The sequence below is a fragment of the Lagenorhynchus albirostris genome, chromosome 1 (genome assembly GCF_949774975.1).
Source record: "Lagenorhynchus albirostris chromosome 1, mLagAlb1.1, whole genome shotgun sequence".
NCBI lineage: Eukaryota > Metazoa > Chordata > Mammalia > Artiodactyla > Delphinidae > Lagenorhynchus > Lagenorhynchus albirostris.
Window position 1 is genome coordinate 65,199,355 of NC_083095.1, and position 18,063 is coordinate 65,217,417.

Genomic DNA, 18,063 nt, shown 5'->3' on the forward strand with positions numbered 1-18,063 from the left:
GATACATAAGCAAACGAACAAAACACAATAAATGTGGGACTCTCAACTCTCAACTCAGGATGGGGGCAGGGAGAGTGGAGGCAGGAAAGGCTTCAGGATAGGGGTACTGCTGGAACTGTGGTGTGAAGGCTGAGGTTACGCAGACAGTGAACTATGACAACCAAGACCCTGGGATCCACTGGTTGGACATAGAGGCAAGAACCATTTCACATGAACATAGCTGCGTGTGCAAGGTTCCAGGCTCACCATCTGGCCACCTCCAGCTTGCTTTTCCTTAAGCTGCAACCCCAATGGATTGTCATACTCCTACAGACACTTGCAGGGCCGGGTACCCCACTACCACATCAACTTCTTGGGGCTCAACACTACAGCTTAATCATGCAGTCACATGATTGCACCCAGGAGAGTCAAATTCCGCTCAGCTCTGTCTGCAAACCCTAACTTCACTGTTCGACCTCCTGCACTGCCTGAGTCAAAGTTCCTGAAGGGCACACCTACACCACAGAAGACAGCTTGGCACTGTCCATCACCAGATGGACTGTCCTAACACCTTGGAGGTTTTTTTTTGTTTTTTGTTGTTTTTAAGAATAACTTTACTTTTTTAATTGAAGTATAGTTGATTTACAATGTTATGCCAATCTCTGCTGTACAGCAAAGTGACTCGGTTATACACATACATACATTTTTAATATTCTTTTCCATTATGGTTTAGCACAGGATATTGATATACATTATATCCTGTGCTATACATTAGGACCTTGTTCTTTACCCTTTCTAAATGTGAGAGTTTGCATCTACCAACCCCAAACTCCTGTCCATCCCTCTCCCTCCCCCACTCTCCCACGGCAACCACAAGTCTGTTCTCTATGTCTGTGAGTCTGTTTCTGTTTTATAGATTGGTTCATTTGTGGCATATTTTAGATTCCACATATAAGTGATATCACATGGTATTTGTCTTTCTCTTTCTGACTTGCTTCACTTAGTATGATAATCTCTGGTTGCATCCATGTTGCTGCAAAGGGCATTATTTCATTTCTTCTTTTATGGTTGACTACTATTCCATTGTATATACGTACCACATATTGTTTATCCATTCATCTGTCGATGGACATTTAGATTGTTTCCATGTTTTGGCTATTGTGAATAGTGCTGCTATGAATATAGGGATGCATGTATCTTTTTTTTTGAATTTTATTTTATTATTTTTTTATACAACAGGTTCTTATTAGTTATCCATTTCATACATATTAGTGTATACATGTCAATCCCAGTCTTCCAATTGATCACACCACCACCACTCCCCCACTGCTTTCCCCCCTTGGTGTCCATACATTTCTTCTCTACATCTGTGCCTCTACTTCTGCCCTGCAAATCGGTTCATCTCTACAATTTTTCTAGATTCCACATATATGCGCTAACATATGATACTCGTTTTTCTCTTTCTGATTTACTTCACTCTGTATGACAGTCTCTAGGTCCAACCACATCTCTACAAATGGCCCACTTTCGTTCCTTTTTATGGCTGAGTAATATTCCATTGTGTATATGTAACACATCTTCTCTATCCATTCATCTGTCAATGGGCATTAGGTTGCTTCCATGACCTGGCTATTGTAAATAGTGGTGCAATGAACATTGGGGTGCATGTGTCTTTTTGAATTATGGTTTTCTCAGGGTATATGCCCAGTAGTGGGATTGCTGGATCATATGGTAGTTCTATTTTTAGTTTTTTAAGGAACCTCCATACTGTTGTCCATAGTGGCTGTATCAATTTACATTCCCACCAACAGTGCAAGAGGGTTCCCTTTTCTCCACACCCTCTCCAGCATTTGTTGTTTGCAGATTTTCTGATGATGCCTATTCTGACTGGTGTGAGGTAATACCTCACTGTAGTTTTGATCTGCATTTCTCTAATAATTAGTGATGTTGAGCAGCTTTTCACGTGCCTCTTGGCCATCTGTATGTCTTCTTTGGAGAAAAGTCTACTTAGGTCTTCTGCCCATTTTTTGATTGGGTTGTTTGTTTTTTTAATATTGAGCTGCATGAGCTGTTTATATATTTTGGAGATTAATCCTTTGTCTGTTGATTTGTTGGAAATATTTTCTCCCATGTCTGAGGGTTGTCTTTTCGTATGGTTTATAGTTTCCTTTGCTGTGAAAAAGCTTTTAAGTTTCATTAGGTCCCATTTGTTTATTTTTGTTTTTATTTCCATTACTCTAGGAGGTGGATCAAAAAAGCTCTTGCTGTGATTTATGTCAAAGAGTGTTCTTCCTATGTTTTCCTCTAAGAGTTTTATAGTGCCTGGTCTTACACTGAGGTCTTTAACCCATTTTGAGTTTATTTCTGTGTATGGTGTTAGGAAGTGTTCTAATTTCATTCTTTTACATGTAGTTGTCCAGTTTTCCCAGCATCACTTATTGAAGAGATTGTCTTTTCTCCATTGTATATCCTTGTCCCCTTTGTCATAGATAAGTTGACCATAGGTGCGGGGGTTTATCTCTGGGCATCCTATCCTGTTCCATTGATCTATATTTCTGTTTTTGTGTCAGTACCACATTGTCTTGATTACTGTAGTTTGTAGTATCATCTGAAGTCAGGGAGTCTGATTCTTCCAGCTCTGTTTTCTTCCCTTAAGATTGCGTTGGCTATTTGGGGTCTTTTGTGGCTCCACACAGATCTTAAGATTTTTTGTTCTAGTTCTGTAAAAAATGCCATTGGTTATTTGATAGGGATTGCATTGAATGTGTAGATTGCTTTGGGTAGTATAGTCATTTTCACAATATTGATTCTTCCAATCCAAGAACATAGTATATCTCTACATCTGTCTGTGTCATCTTGATTTCTTTCATCAGTGTCTTATAGTTTTCTGACTACAGGTCTTTTACCTCCTTAGGTAGGTTTATACCTAGATATTTTACTGTTTTTGTTGCAATGGTGAATGGGATTGTTTCCTTAATTTTTAATAAAGATCTTTCTGATCTTTCTTGCTAGTGTATAGGAGTGCAAGAGTTTTCTGTGTATTAATTTTGTATCCTGCAACTTTACCAACTTTATCGATTAGCTCTAGTCGTTTTCTGGTGGCATCTTTAGGATTATCTATGTATAATATCATGTCATCTGCAAACAGTGACAGTTTTACTTCTTCTGTTCCAATTTGTATTCTTTTTATTTCTTTCTCTTCTCTAGGACTAGGAAGTGGTTAGGACTTCCAAAACTATGTGGAATAAGAGTGGTGAGAGTGGACATCCTTGTCTTGTTCCTGATCTTAGTGGAAATGCTTTCAGTTTTTCACCATTGAGAATGATGTTGGCTGTGGGTTTGTCATATATGGCCTTTATTATGTCGAGGTAGGTTCCCTCTATGCCCACTTTCTGGAGAGTTTTTATCATAAATGGGTGTTGACTTTTGTCAAAAGCATTTTCTGTATCTATTGAAATGATCATATGGTTTTTCTTCTTCCATTTGTTAATATGGTGTATCACATTGATTGATTTGCGTATATTGAAGAATCCATTCATCCCTGGGATAAATCCTACTTCACCATGGTGTATGATCCTTTTAACGTGTTGTTGTATTCTGTTTGCTAGTATTTTTTTTGAGGATTTTTGCATTTATATTCATGAGTGATACTGATCTGTAATTTTCTTTTTTTGTAGTATCTTTGTCTGGTTTTGGTATCAGGGTGATGGTAGCCTCGTAGAATGAGTTTGGGAGTATTCCTTCCTCTGCAATTTTTTGGGAGAGTTTGAGAAGGATGGGTGTTAGCTCTTCTCTAAATGTTTGATAGAATTCACATGTGAAGCCATCTGGTCCTGGACTTTTGTTTGTTGGAACATTTTAAATCACAGTTTCCATTTCATTACTTGTGATCGGTCTCTTCATATTTTCTATTTCTTCCTGGTTCAGTCTTGGAAGGTTATACATTTCTAAGAATTTGTCCATTTCTTCCAGGTTGTCCATTTTATTGGCATAGAGTTGCTTGTAGCAGTCCCTTATGATGCTTTGTATTTCTGTGGTATCTGTTGTAACTTCTCCATTTTCATTTCTAATTTTTTTGATTTGAATCCTCTCCCTCTTTTTCTTGATGAGTCTAGCTAAAGGTTTATCAATTTTGTTTATGTTCTCAAAGAACCAGCTTTTAGTTTTATTAATCTTTCCTATTGTTTTCTTTGTTTCTATTTCATTTATTTCTGCTCTGATCTTTATGATTTCTTTCCCTCTACTAACGCTGGGTTTTGTTTCTTCTTCTTTCTCTAGTTCCTTTAGGTGTAAGGTTAGATTGTTTACTTGAGATTTTTCTTGTTTCTTGAGTTAGGATTGTATTGCTATAAACTTCCCTCTTAGAATTGCTTTTGCTGCATCCCATAGATTTTGGATTGTCATGTTTTCGTTGTCATTTGTCTCTAGTTATTTTTTGATTTCCTCTCTGATTTCTTTGGTGATCTCTTGGTTATTTAGTAACATATTGTTAAGCCTCCATGTGTTTGTGTTATTTACGTTTTTTCCCCTGTAATTTATTTCTAATCTCATAGTGTTGTGGTTGGAAAAGATGCTTGATATGATTTCAATTTTCTTAAAATTACTGAGGCTTAATTTGTGACCCAAGATGTGATCTATAATGGAGAATGTTCTGTGTGCACTTGAGAAGAAAGTGTAATCTATTGTTTTCAGATGGAATGTCCTATAAATATCAATTAAATCTATCTGGTCTATTGTATTATTTAAAGCTTGTGTTTCCTTATTAATTTTCTGTCTGGATGATCTGCCCATTGGTGTAACTGAGGTGTTAAAGTCCCCCACTATTATTGTGTTAGTCTCGATTTCCTCTTTTATAGCTGTTAGCATTTGCCTTATGTATTGAGGTGCTCCTATGTTGGGTGCATATATATTTATAATTGTTATATCTTCTTCTTGGATTGATTCCTTGATCATTATGTAGTGTCCTTCCTTGTCTCTTGTAACATTCTTTATTTTAAAGTCTATTTTATCTGATACGGGTATTGCTACTCCAGCTTTCTTTTCATTTCCATTGCATGGAATATCTTTTTCCATCCCCTCACTTCCAGTCTGTATGTGTCCCTAGGTCTGAAGTGGGTCTCTTGTAGATGGCATACATATGGGTCTTGTCTTTGTATCCATTCAGCGAGCCTGTGTCTTTTAAAGCGAGTGTTTAATCCATTCACATTTAAGGTAATTATCGATATGTATGTTCCTATGACCATTTTCTTAATTGTTTTGGGTTTGTTTTTGTAGCTCCTTTTCTTCCCTTGTGTTTCCCACTTAGAGAAGTTCCTTTAGCATTTGTTGTAGAGCTGGTTTGGTGGTGCTGAATTCTCTTAGCTTTTGCCTGTCTGTAAAGGTTCTCATTCCTCCGTCAAATCCAAATGAGATCCTGACCGGGTACAGTAACCTTGGTTGTAGGTTCTTCCCTTTCATCACTTTAAATATAATGTGCCACTCCCTTCTGGCTTGTAGAGTTTATGCTGAGAATTCAGCTGTTGACCTTATGGGAGTCCCTTTGTATGTTATTTGTCAGTTTTTCCTTGTTGCTTTTAATAATTTTTCTTTGTCTTTAATTTTTGTCAGTTTGATTACTATGTGTCTTGGCATGTTTCTCCTTGGGTTTTTCTTGCCTGGGACTCTCTGTGCTCCTGGACTTGTGTGGCTATTTCCTTTCCCGTGTTAGGGAGGTTTTTGACTATAATCTCTTCAAATATTTTCTCGGGTCCTTTCTCTCTCTCTTCTCCTTCTGGGACCCCTATAATGCGAATGTTGGTGCGTTTCATGTTGTCCCAGAGGTCTCTTAGGCTGTCGTCATTTACTTTCATTCTTTATTCTTTATCCTGTTACACAGCTGTGAATTCCACCATTCTGTCTTCCAGGTACTTATCCATTCTTCTGCCTCAGTTATTCTGCTATTGATTCCTTCTAGTGTATTTTTCATTTCAGTTATTGTATTGTTCATCTCTGTTTGTTCTTTAATTCTTCTAGGTGTCTGTTCTTATTTCTTCTAGGTTTTTGTTAAACATTTTTTGCATCTTCTCTACCTTTGCCTCCATTCTTTTTCTGAGGTCTTGGATCATCTTCACTATCATTATTCTGAATTCTTTTTCTGGAAGGTTGCCTATCTCCACTTCACTTAGTTGTTTTTCTGGGGTTTTATCTTGTTCCTTCATCTGGTACATAGTCCTCTGCCTTTTCTTTTTGTCTATCTTTCTGTGAATGTCGTTTTCGTTACACAGGCTGTAGAATTGTAGTTCTTCTTGCTTCTGCTGTCTGTCCTCTGGTGGATGAGCCTATCTAAGGGACTTGTGCAAGCTTTCTGATGGGAGGGACTGGTGGTGGGTAGAGCTGGGTGTTGCTCTGGTGGGCAGAGCTCAGTAAAACTTTAATCCACTTGTCTGCTGATGGGTGGGGCTGAGTTCCCTCCCTGTTGGTTGTCTGGCCTGAGGTGACCAAGCACTAGAGGCTACAGGCTCTTTGGTGGGGCTAATGGCAGGTTCCGGGAGGGCTCACACCAAGAAGCACTTCTCAGAACTTCTGCTGCCAGTGTCCCAGTCCCCACAGTGAGCCAGAGCCACACCCTGCCTCTGCAGGAGACCCCCCCCCCAACGGTAGGTCTGGTTCAGTTTCCTATGGGGTCACTGCTCCTTCCCCCTAGGTCCTGATGTGCACACTACTTTGTGTGTGCCCTCCAAGAGTGGAGTCTCTGTTTCCCCCAGTCCTGTCAAAGTCCTGCAATCAAATCCCACCAGCCTTCAAAGTCTGATTCTCTGGGAATTCCTCCTCCTGTTGTTGGACCGCCAGGTTGGGAAGCCTAGTGTGGGGCTCAGAACCTTCACTCCAGTGGATGGACTTCTGTGGTAGAATTGTCCTCCGCTTTGTGAGTCACCCATCCAGCGGTTATGGGATTTGATTTTATTCTGATTGCTCCCCTCCTACCATCTCATTGCAGCTTCTCCTTTGTCTTTGGATGTGGGGTATCCTTGTTGGTGAGTTCCAGCATCTTCCTGTCAATGACTGTTCAGCAGTTAGTTGTGATTCTGGTGCTCTCACAAGAGGGAGTGAGCGCATGCCCTTCTACTCTGCCATCTTGAACCAATCTCAATCTCCTCACCTTGGTGTTCTGAAAGGGACTGTCCTGACTCAGATCCCTTACTGTAGGCTATCCGATTCCTTCCCAAGATGCTCCTTGTCTTCTTCTTGCATGAGTTCAATGGGAGGAATCACATTATTGGGAAATGGTTGCACACAGAGGAAAGGATTTGGGTCCTGGAGTCAGGCCGACCGAGTTTTAAATCCTCCATTTATCTCTATTAGCCAGGTGGTCATGGACAAATTAGGCTCTGTGGACCTCAATGTCTCACTCTGTCAAGAAGAGCTGCTGTGAGGACACGTGACATCCCCCTGCCCTGTTTTTATTTTCCTCCTAGAACTTATTTGCGTGTTGTCTCTCTTCTCCACTAGCATTGTTCCCTTCCTAAGCTGGAGGAATTGTTTGTGCACTGCTGAAACCCTACCAGTTAGAATAGGGCCCAGAACACAGAAGGTGCACAGTAAATATCTGTGAATAAATGAACACTCTAGAGTTCTAGCCCACGGGAGTCACTCAGCACATGTCAGCTCTTTCCTCCATGTTATGAAAAGCGGAAACTGAGACAAAGATGACTTTCTAAATCACTATCTTTATCCCAATTTTTATGAAAATACTAGGGCTATTTTGTCCTAAATATTAGGAATATTTAGGAATTATTTCCTAAAATATTAGGAATATTTTGTTCCTCTGTATGTTGTCCCTAGTTTCTGTCTTTCCTGCGGCATGATATAAAATCTACAGTGTCACCACAAACCCTGTGAGCCAACTGCAATCAGGGCCTCAAACCAGTGCAAACATTTCACACATACTTGGGCAAAGAGCCAGCAATTCACTGAGTGTCAGCAACCGCCCACTGAATTTTCTCTTGAAGATTCACTCGTGGCCTACTCTAGCAGTAATAGGCATTCGTTTTAAGATGCTGAACACTTCCAACATAACTTGATTAGGTAAATGTACAGAGCCACCACCACTGGAAACCAAAATCACGTCTTACAACCCCATCATCTTCTCAGACTTCATATAAACAAAAGCCCACACAATTATCAATTTTAACTGAGTGGGAACTAGGTCTTGCTTATGTTAGCAGATCAAGGTCTACATCACCATTGCCATCTGCCTCGTGGGGACCTAGAGAGGCTATGATTTACACAGAGTTAGAAACTAAATAAGAAAAATGAACACTATTTGGAGTTTAGAGATTAGTAAACAAGCTGACAACATTGTCAGACCTAAAATTAAGAACACACACAAGCATATACTTTCACACTCATCACCACCATGAAACATACCAAGGAGGAAAAAAACCCTAATTTGAAGACCTATTATTTAGATTCACAGCTTAGCTCAAGCCTTTCTTTGTCAGAGCTTCTTAACATGTTTCTTTCTTTGAATGACAGACATGTTTAAGCAAACTGTCTGCCTAAGGCAATATTCAAACACCAAACTTTGCGCATACAATTACAAAAATTCCAGAGAGCCTCTGATACTCATCCATAGACCTCATGTCAAGAATTCTTGCTTTAGACAAGAGCCAGGCATCCACATACATCCTGGACCAGCCTGGCACTTAGTGGGACTGAACAAATGATTCCTTGAATGAATGAGTAAGTAATCAAATGAATACCCAAATGAATGAATGCAAGGAGACTCAGTCAGAGAACACACAACTAAAGCAGACACTTGTATTCTGTGTGGGACTCTGAGTCTGAAAGCAGCAGCCAGTTAGTTGGTTTATTCACAAAAATTGCTTTGTGGAATTATACACTGCTCCTCCCCTTCTAAATGCAGACAGAGGGAGGAAAGGAAAAAGAGATAATGAAGGTTTGCAAATGAAGTGGGTACAACTGTGCAATCAATCAACATTTTCTGAAAAAGAATCTGCATCACTTGCCAAAAAATCTGAACTGAAGAACTGAACCAGCATTCTGATGAGAATGGACTTTGCCACTCACCAGTCATTTTTATTTGCCTTCCAGCTGTCTTCCTTCCCTTTTCCAGGAAGCCACTGGTCTCTTCAGTTGAGCAGGTTCAGGCATGGGAATTTATTTTATCATGATCAAATGCATACTCCACGCTTATTCTTTTAATAAACCTTTACTGAGTGTTTGCTCTGTGTCTAGTAATATGCTAGTTGAATGGAATACAATTGTTCCTCTAAATATTCACTGATGGTCTACTAAATGCCAGGCACTCTTCTAGTGCGAGGTCACAGAAGAGTGAACAAAGCAGAAACACATGCCTGCACAGAGCTGACATTCCAGTAGGGAAGTCAAAAACAACAACAGCAGTAATAACGCACATACATCTAAACACGGTAAGCAGCCTGAAGAAAAATAAAGGGGGGTGGGGCAAGAAGTGACAGGTATTTCTGTATAATACAGGAAAGTCAGGGAAGGCCTCTCCAACAATCTATCTGAGTAGAGATACGAATAAGGTGAAGGGGTAATGTGCTGTCCAGGTGAAGGAAAGAGAAAGTATAAAGACCCTGAGATGCGAGAAGCTTATCAGGTTCAGGAAAGGGCAGGGAGCCAGTATCCTCCAGGAACCTAGAGGTTGGGGAGAGGAAAATATAAAGTGTAGTAAAAGAATGGTTTACTTGGAGGGTCTCAGGAAAGGAAGCATCTAACTCCAGTGAAATTCAAAGAGGTAAAAGAGAAGAGGATGTTTGGGCTAGAAATGAGTAGAAATTTTCCAGGCAAACAAGCCAGGGATTAGTGGTTGAGGTAGAGAGAAGAACACATACAATGGCACAAGGCCAGCAGGACATGTGAGTCCCCTACACGTGTGGGGAAAGAAATTTCAGGAGACCTCTATAGGCAAAAAAAAGTCACAACTGGGCTCACGAGCACTGCAGAGGAGTTTGTAGTTTACACACAGAGATTGGGATCCACTTGAAGAGTCTGAGTAGGGGAAGGACTTGAGCACAAGTGTGTGTTGGAGGAAAGATGAATACCTGGCTATTGCATAGTCTAGACAAGAAATGATAATGAGTTAATCCTAGTAAATAAGTTAGAAAGACTAGAGAGGAGTTTGGTTCTAAAGGTATTTCGGAGGTAGGATTGAGAGAATTTTGTGACTGACTATTAAGGGAAAAAGAAGAGTCAAGCATGAACTCAAGTCGTTTAGGTTAGCAAACAGTATAGGTGCTTCAATCACTACCTATACAAGGACAATACTAGAACATGCGACCCTGAACTGGAGGTGTCTTTAGGCCAGGCCCATTGAGATGAGATGTCCAGTAGACTTGAGGCTTTTGGTTGAGATTCGGCAAAGATGAAGACTTGGCTGCAAGTCATACAGATGGGCATAGAAGCCAGGGGAGGGCGGGGCTCGGCCTGGGGAACATCTGCATTTACAGAAAGGAAGGGGAGCCAGCAAAGAACCTGAGAATGAACACCCAGAGGGGCAGCAGGTAGATAAAGAAGCAGTGGTGTTCTACAAAGAGGAAGTGCAGAACACTGGAAGGAGAGACTCATCAACTACGTCAAATGTCAAGGGGAGAGCACTGAAGACCTTGGGTGGGGACACTGCTGTCAAGTGAGGAGTAATGAGAGGTGAAAACCACGAGTTATATAAATTCCTTTTCTAGAAATTTGAAAGTGAAAGGAAGGCGAATAAGGGAAGAAAGCTTGGCAAGGTAGAGAAGTTGGAAATGCCCAGGGTGAAGAGATGTTTTCTCTTAAGTGACTTAAGGATGTTTATACCCTGAGAGAAAGAAGCAAGCAACAGCCATGAGACACAGAAAGATGGAAAACCCTCAAAAGAAGGTACACAACTGTCCAGAGTTTAGGTAAAGCTGAGCAATATGTAACATATATTTTAATTCAGTATTTTATTATAACCTGAACCTACAAAAATGATGCTCCGTGGTGTGGTGGCCCATCCAGCCAATGAAGACTTCAACTTTAGAACAAGTTCTCCTAGATGATGATCAAACAACATAATGATCTACAATCCAAGTTCAGAAAAGTATTTCTACAGGGAAACCTGCCTAAACACATCTAAAATCAAGCCATCACGTCCTCCTGAAACCTCCATCCTTTATCTTCTACTGTGAAGAGTCTTCATTCTGCTGGTCCCATAGGCTCGTTATTTCAGAGCAGTCTCACTCCTCCTTAGTTTTCTCCACTGTGTAAATGGGGAAATCATTCTTGCTTAAGATCCAGGTCTCTACTGCTGGAGTGACTTTCCTGCCAACTACATGAAAAAGAAAACTCCATATAGATGGGATTACAAACACGCTATAAAAAGTACAAGACCCCTTTTCTGTATGAAGCTATTTAAGGCTTTCCCCTCACCTCATGCTCCAATATTGTCCCTCACTTCATGCATCAGTGATAATGCTCTCTCCTGGTCCCATGGGCCCCCAATTTCTCTGTCCTCTCTGCCAAAACAAAAGCTTTGAAAATGTCACAAATAGAGGAGATACCTGGAATTGCTTTTGGAGTCCCTGCAACTCTTGGATCACAAAAGCAATAAGTACGTCTTCCTTGCAGCCAAGATCTGTCAAATACCCATAGGCAAGTATTACAACAGATCATTAATATACTCAGATGTGAACTAAAGGAATATCAAGTAGTTGGAGAAAACAAAAATGCCTTTTATTTGTTGGAATATGCAATCGAAAAAGGAAAGAAGAACCTCATATTCCTCCTGCATTATTTAATGAATTTTGATTAAGCCAATGAAGAAAGAAGCCAAGAACTGCTATGTGTAGGACAGAACAAAAAGCCCAGTTTCCCAAGAAACATGTCTTACAGAAGCAGTTGCCTCACCTTCAATAAGGTTGAATTTTCTATGTGGCAAGAGAGAAAGATAACTTTTTCTAGAATTTCAAAAATATCATTTAAACAAACTACATCCTCAGTACTCAGAAGAAAATACTAAATGCTCTTTTTGGCTCCTTCAACTTGCTCCACTTAGCTTTTCTCTCTTTTGCTTCCTTCAAAGACAGTTCACCCTGGGCCTTTTGGAATCTGATCAGGACTTTGTGGGCACCTTTATTTTCTTGGGTTGATTTCACTTTTATTCATTTGCAGCACTGCTGCCACCTCCTTTTTCTTCATAATTTAAACCATAGTTGAGAGTAAGAGTAATGAACTCTACATGGTGCCTTCAGAAGTTGATGACTTCACTTGTTTACAGAGAAATTCTTTCCGTTAGTATCTCCACCGAGGTCTAGCTCTGTCCTTTGTAGTACTCAACGTTTTTCCATCTAAGTGTTTAGGAGTACTTTTAAAGATGGGGAGGCAGCTATAGTTTAGTATGAAGACCGTAATTCTTGGAGACAGAAACCTTGATTTCTAGTCTCAGCTCTGCCAGCTGGTGAACAAGACACTTGACATTCCAGTCTTGGTTTCCTCATCTATAGAGTGAGTTAATAACCCCTTACCCAAAGAGTCACGCGAGGGCTAGATACAAATGTTTGTGACAATTTTGTAGCACATACCTAACAAGCAGTAAGGAATATATCAATTTGAATGCAATCTGGATTTTTAAGAATCTCTCTGCAGCAAAATAGAAATGGGTGCTGGCAAAATGCCTCTGATCAGGAGGATTAAAGAAAGTCACTACGGTAACATTCTATAAATAGGACTTTTCTGTTATATCCTAGGTGGTGTGTGACCTTGAGCCAGTTAGAAAAATCTCAGACAAATGTGGTTACCTGAAATATGAACATATATCACCACCCACTTCAGCAGGTTGTTTACGGATTAAATGAGATAATGTATGCAAAGTGCCTACCACGGTATTTGACACATATTAGGTGTCCACTAAATGAACACCCTTCTCCTTCTTCAAAGATGTTAGCTCCCTTCTTCTTCAAAGATGTGTATTTTAGGTTTCATGTGCAAATTAAGAAGACCAAGCAAAAGCAAACCCCCCCACAGATTTTGTAAAGTCAATCAATATCGTGGCCTTGTTCACAAATAGGAGTAATAAAAATGGTTATTGGAGGGCTTCCCTGGTGGCGCAGTGGTTGAGAGTCCGCCTGCCGATGCAGGGGACGCAGGTTCGTGCCCCGGTCCGGGAAGATCCCACATGCCGCGGAGTGGCTGGGCCCCTGAGCCATGGCCACTGAGCCTGCACGTCTGGAGCCTGTGCTCCGCAACGGGAGAGGCCACAGCAGTGAGAGGCCCGCGTACCACAACAAAAAAATAAAATAAAAGATATAAATTTAAAAAAAAAATGGTTATTGGAGAGAAAATATTTTGGCATATATAAAAATCCTTAGGGCTGTATCTGAGCTTTGATTCTGTATTGTGGGTTTTAGCATAACAATCTATTCTGAGAATCAAGGGAGAAAGGCACCGTGGTGTGGTTGCACTGGGTGTGTACATATGAAAGCTTGTGTGCACGCACATGTATAAGCAGGTGTGTATGTGTCGATATTCATATTTTTAAATCTACACTTGCATTTTCAACTGCTAAAAACTATATACATGATACGTATTGGGAAGCTTGATTAAATTATGACTGTCTGATGCAGAGGTATATATAGTCAAGTGCTGCCCACTACAACAATGGTAGCAGCAGAAAGGTTATCTTCCATTTTTTTTTGTCAGGAGGGATAAACAGTAGAAGAAACCCAAAAGACTCTCAGCATTCTGCCCCCCTCTATTCTTCAGTCCTGATTGGTCATGTCATGTTTGTTGTCAGACCCATCTGGAGAGCAGGTGTGGTGCTGAACGGCTGCGTGTATTTGACTACTGACCAGTGAATATTTCCGAAGGGCACAAGACACTGTCGGCTCACCCTTGGTAATAACACGTGGCAATCTTCCCTGTTTACATACGTAAGAGCTCAAAATAAAAGAAAACCAATTCTGAATGTTTTAAAACTACATTTTGACCAGAGGCTTTTCACGACGCCTCCATAGGTATCAGTCAAACGTGAGCTTGACGAGCTTGTATAGAGTCTATTAAAGGGGGGATAAGGTTCATGAGAATTTCAAGCTTGGAGGGCTATAATTACCTCATGCTCAAACTTTAACTACAAAACTCAGATAAATTGCTGCACTAAAAGCACAGAAGATCCTCCACCTGACTTGTGCCGGTGCATCTAAAGCTCAGTGATGCTGATCCCAGTGAGGTTTTTCAAATCAGTCCTAAGGGAATATGTTCTGGATCTGTCTCCCATGAGTATGTACGGATTACTTGGATGTTTTGGTAAAGGTGCCTGGTAAATTAGTCAGTCTGAAATTTTATTAGCCGCAAAGCATCACAGCAGTCAGTCACATAACCCAAGAATACTGGGGGAATTAAAGTCATTTTAAGCATCTATTAGCCAGGTACCAGGAATCTGTTTCAGGCCCTGGCTGGTAGTTGTGACATTAAACTAATTGGCTAATAGTTACAGCTGTCCTTTCCGTGTTTTTGTTTTAGGAGCTGTGACCCCTTCTTGAACCAATGTATGTACACCCAGAGGGGGGCCCTATATTTATTCTAGTTCAGTGTATGATTTGGATTCAAAAACAACATAAAAAAAACAGAAAAGAAAAAGGTCTGTATATATAAACCATGGTGCAAAACAGCTAACGCTGTGCTGACGTAATGACAGGCTGAAAGTTGGAATTTAGTGAATATGGGAAGCAGAGGAAAATGAGGAAAACAAACACCCCTTTCAAATATTCAAAACATTCATACTTTATGAAAGATGCACTGCGGAGAAGTGTGGATTTCCCTCTGCCTAGTATAACACCCTCCACGGCTATCTATCTAGTTACAAACTTTTATAGATGTGAAATATTTTAAGAAGTCCTTTAGAAATGGCCCGAGGTAATTTCAAACTTAACAGACCCTGTCCCACCAGAGCTCGTTACAGTGAGTTTTATAACAAAGTACCCTCTACTTAATTTTCAGAGCCTAGCCAAGCGTACTAGAAATGCAGCTGCATTAAGGGCAATTAATGGTACAATAAAAGCAGTGGAGGGCTGTTTAACACCCAAGAACCTGCAGTAAACACTGGCTCCATGCTCTCCAGCAGTCAGTGATGTGTCAAAGCACCTGGAGTGTGAGACTTCTGTATCAAGGGAGAAACGTCTCTCTCCTGCTGGAGAAAAGTCTTCTGTCCTTCAACAATTCTACTCAGAGATTGTATAAAAGGATATAAAGTGATTCCCTCCAGTTATGCCACAAGCATCCCCACTCGCTTTGAGCAGGAGGTCAACACAGTAAGCCCCTATTCCCATCTGAGAGAGAAAAGGACAAATTCGATTTCACCAAAAATGAGTCTAACAGCAAGTGACTCATAATACACAAAATGATTCGTGCATAACTAAGTTTACTCTCAGATGCCAGAAAAAAGTGTCTAATCAGAATACTATGTTTATTCTTTCCAAACAAACTCAAAACACAGAAAGACGGGGGATGGGCAGAAGCAATTATAATGATGCTTGCAAACCTCTTTAATGATTTAAAGTTATCACTTAGAATTTGAATACGAGAGACACCCAGAAATAAGCAAAAACCTCACAGGGTGATACAATCACGATTGCTAGAACATCTGTCGATTAGTTAATTTATTAAATACAGTATGTAGTCCACAAGGTCTAGGAAGATGATTATATATATACCCACCTTCTACAAGTAATTAAAGAAATTCTATAATGAGAAGTATTTGATTATAACTGTCTCTTATAGCCCAGTCTGCATTAAGGGTCCTATCCCTCTATTTCCATGCCTGGATACAACTGGTCGTTTAACAATACAAACAGGCTAGGAAGTACATTCAAGTTGTATTTTTAACTAAAAAAATTCCGACCAACAATTAAAGTTCAAAGAAATCTTCCCAATCATAATATTAAAGACATAGTTAGCTTAAAAGAAGAAAAGTCATAGACAATCCCCAAATTTCGTATTACCAAAAACAAGCTTCTAATCTCCTTTCTCAACAAATTCTCCCAAGAGCTTTTCCACTGGATTTGGTTTCTTCAGCTTCTGATGGTTACTCTTGGATGGAAGTGCCAATGACCCAAGAGAGGGACACAGACAATGCCAAGAGCCTGGGAAGTGAACAAGGGAAAACTCAGGCTGGAAGTCATGGAGCGAGCCTGAATCAAACTCCAAGTTGGAGGCACTTTAGTGACACCAAACGGAGTCCCTCCCCCAACAAAATAACCCTGGCCACTTCTTCCCAAATCAGAAAGCACAAAGGACAAATAAGCTGCCATAAACTGAGGAAAGATGAAGGTTCTCATGTAGCTGATGAGATGGACATGAAGAGGAACTCCAGACCCTTCGTGCATGGCTGCTGGGCTCTAGGAACCACTGGAAATACTGGGGCTACTTCCTAAACAAAGGTGTTTTTGCAGTAGAATTCTGTTGCATTTTATAGAAAAAGTATTAAAACAAAAAGACAAAACTAGACAAATTTTCAGAAAATAAATAATGCTGCTCTACACAACTCAACGTGTTTCTGAATGAACTCAAGAATGGTTAAAAAACAAAGTCATCTGTATCATGGTTTCAAAATGAGGGCTTCCATTACTAGTCCTCCCTTTAGAAGGTTTGCTAAATCACGCCGTCGTTTTTGTGAAAAATAACATGAATAATTCTCCTGGATTATTTACACAGAGTTTAAATAAATGTACCCATGTGCAGAAAATGCTCACCTTACCAATGCTATGAGTGCCCCATCCGACCCTCATTCCTGCAGGTGCTGAGTCCCTGGGGGCAGGTAGTGAAGTGGGCCAGAGGCTGCACAATGATGGGAACGCAGGATCTAGAGCCAGGCAGATCAAAATGACTCTCTCTGTCTCGATATTTACCAACTACAGACTTCAGGCAAGTTACCTGATCCTGCTGAGCCTTGATTTCCTTCTCTCGGACATGCTTGCTCTGAAGGTTGAGAAGAGAACTCAAGTAAGCAAAGCACAGAGTATGTCCTACATACTCAGGTGTCGATTTCCACTCCTCTCTCCCTCCACAGTGGAAGAACCCTTGAGAAACAGGGACTTAGCTGGAGGACAGGCTCCTCCTGACCAGCCAGCTTTGCAGCACTTCTGCTTCTATTATTCTCTTGGCTCAGATCATCTATCACCCTTAAGTAAGTCCATACAAACCCTGTCATTCCAGCCTCACCAGAAGCCTCCCCTCAACAAACAGTTGGAAGGCATCTTGCTCTGTTCTGAGCTTCTACAATATATTCCATACTGTTCTTCTAGCTTTGACTTTATACCTTGTTTATAGTTTTCTTGTGTGTGTGCCCACATTTTGTGATGGGACTGTTCTTATTTACGACTCACAGTGCTAATAAATATTTCTAGTGGTCTTCCTAAAAACATTAAAGAAATGTTTTAAGCTGTTTTTTCCTTTAGTTTTTGGTACAGTGTCTGAAATAATACAAATAACTCTGGTTAGAAATTTATCTGATACAACAAACATGTTTGTTTAGAAAGTAAATCTTCTGAGTAGGTAAAAAGACTATTAATAATTCACACAGCAGCATGGCATTGATGCCACCAGTTTGATTTTCCCTTAATCCCTAGAGGAACTGAGCTGTACTAGGAGAACTAGAATTTTGATAGTGTGGGGGAAAAAAAAACAACACATAATTTTTGAACGTGGAACTCTTTCAGGGTAAGGAGGTTATCTTACCTACCTTTTCCCAAAATGGTAGACTTAGTGTAGTGGGTGTAGGATAGATAACCTTAGGACACCTGGGTACTTGTGGGCCTGAGGAAACCTTACTAGCAGGTGAAGGAAACATCTGCAATGTTGATAGAAAGGAATTCCAAACAGACTTGACTTATTTCAAAATGTTGCCCAGCACCATGCTAGGGCCCAGGTGAGGTTCCCTCTGCCGCAAGATCCTGCCACAAGGAAACCTGCTCCCAGTGCCTATAAAGTACGGCCGCGTGGTTACTTTTGTCACTGGGTTCTATTATGGGTATACAGGCTCTGTGAAGTCAGCTAGGAATCCAACCTCTATTTACACTATTTTTTTTTTCCAGGAAGGAATATACT

General features: G+C 40.4%; 1 protein-coding gene across 2 annotated transcripts in view; it reads right to left on the reverse strand.

Annotated features, from left to right (window-relative positions):
• NPAS3 (neuronal PAS domain protein 3) overlaps window positions 1–18,063 on the reverse strand; it is an 836,449-nt gene that overhangs the window by 446,898 nt on the left and 371,488 nt on the right. The gene's annotated exons all lie outside the window — the stretch shown is intronic.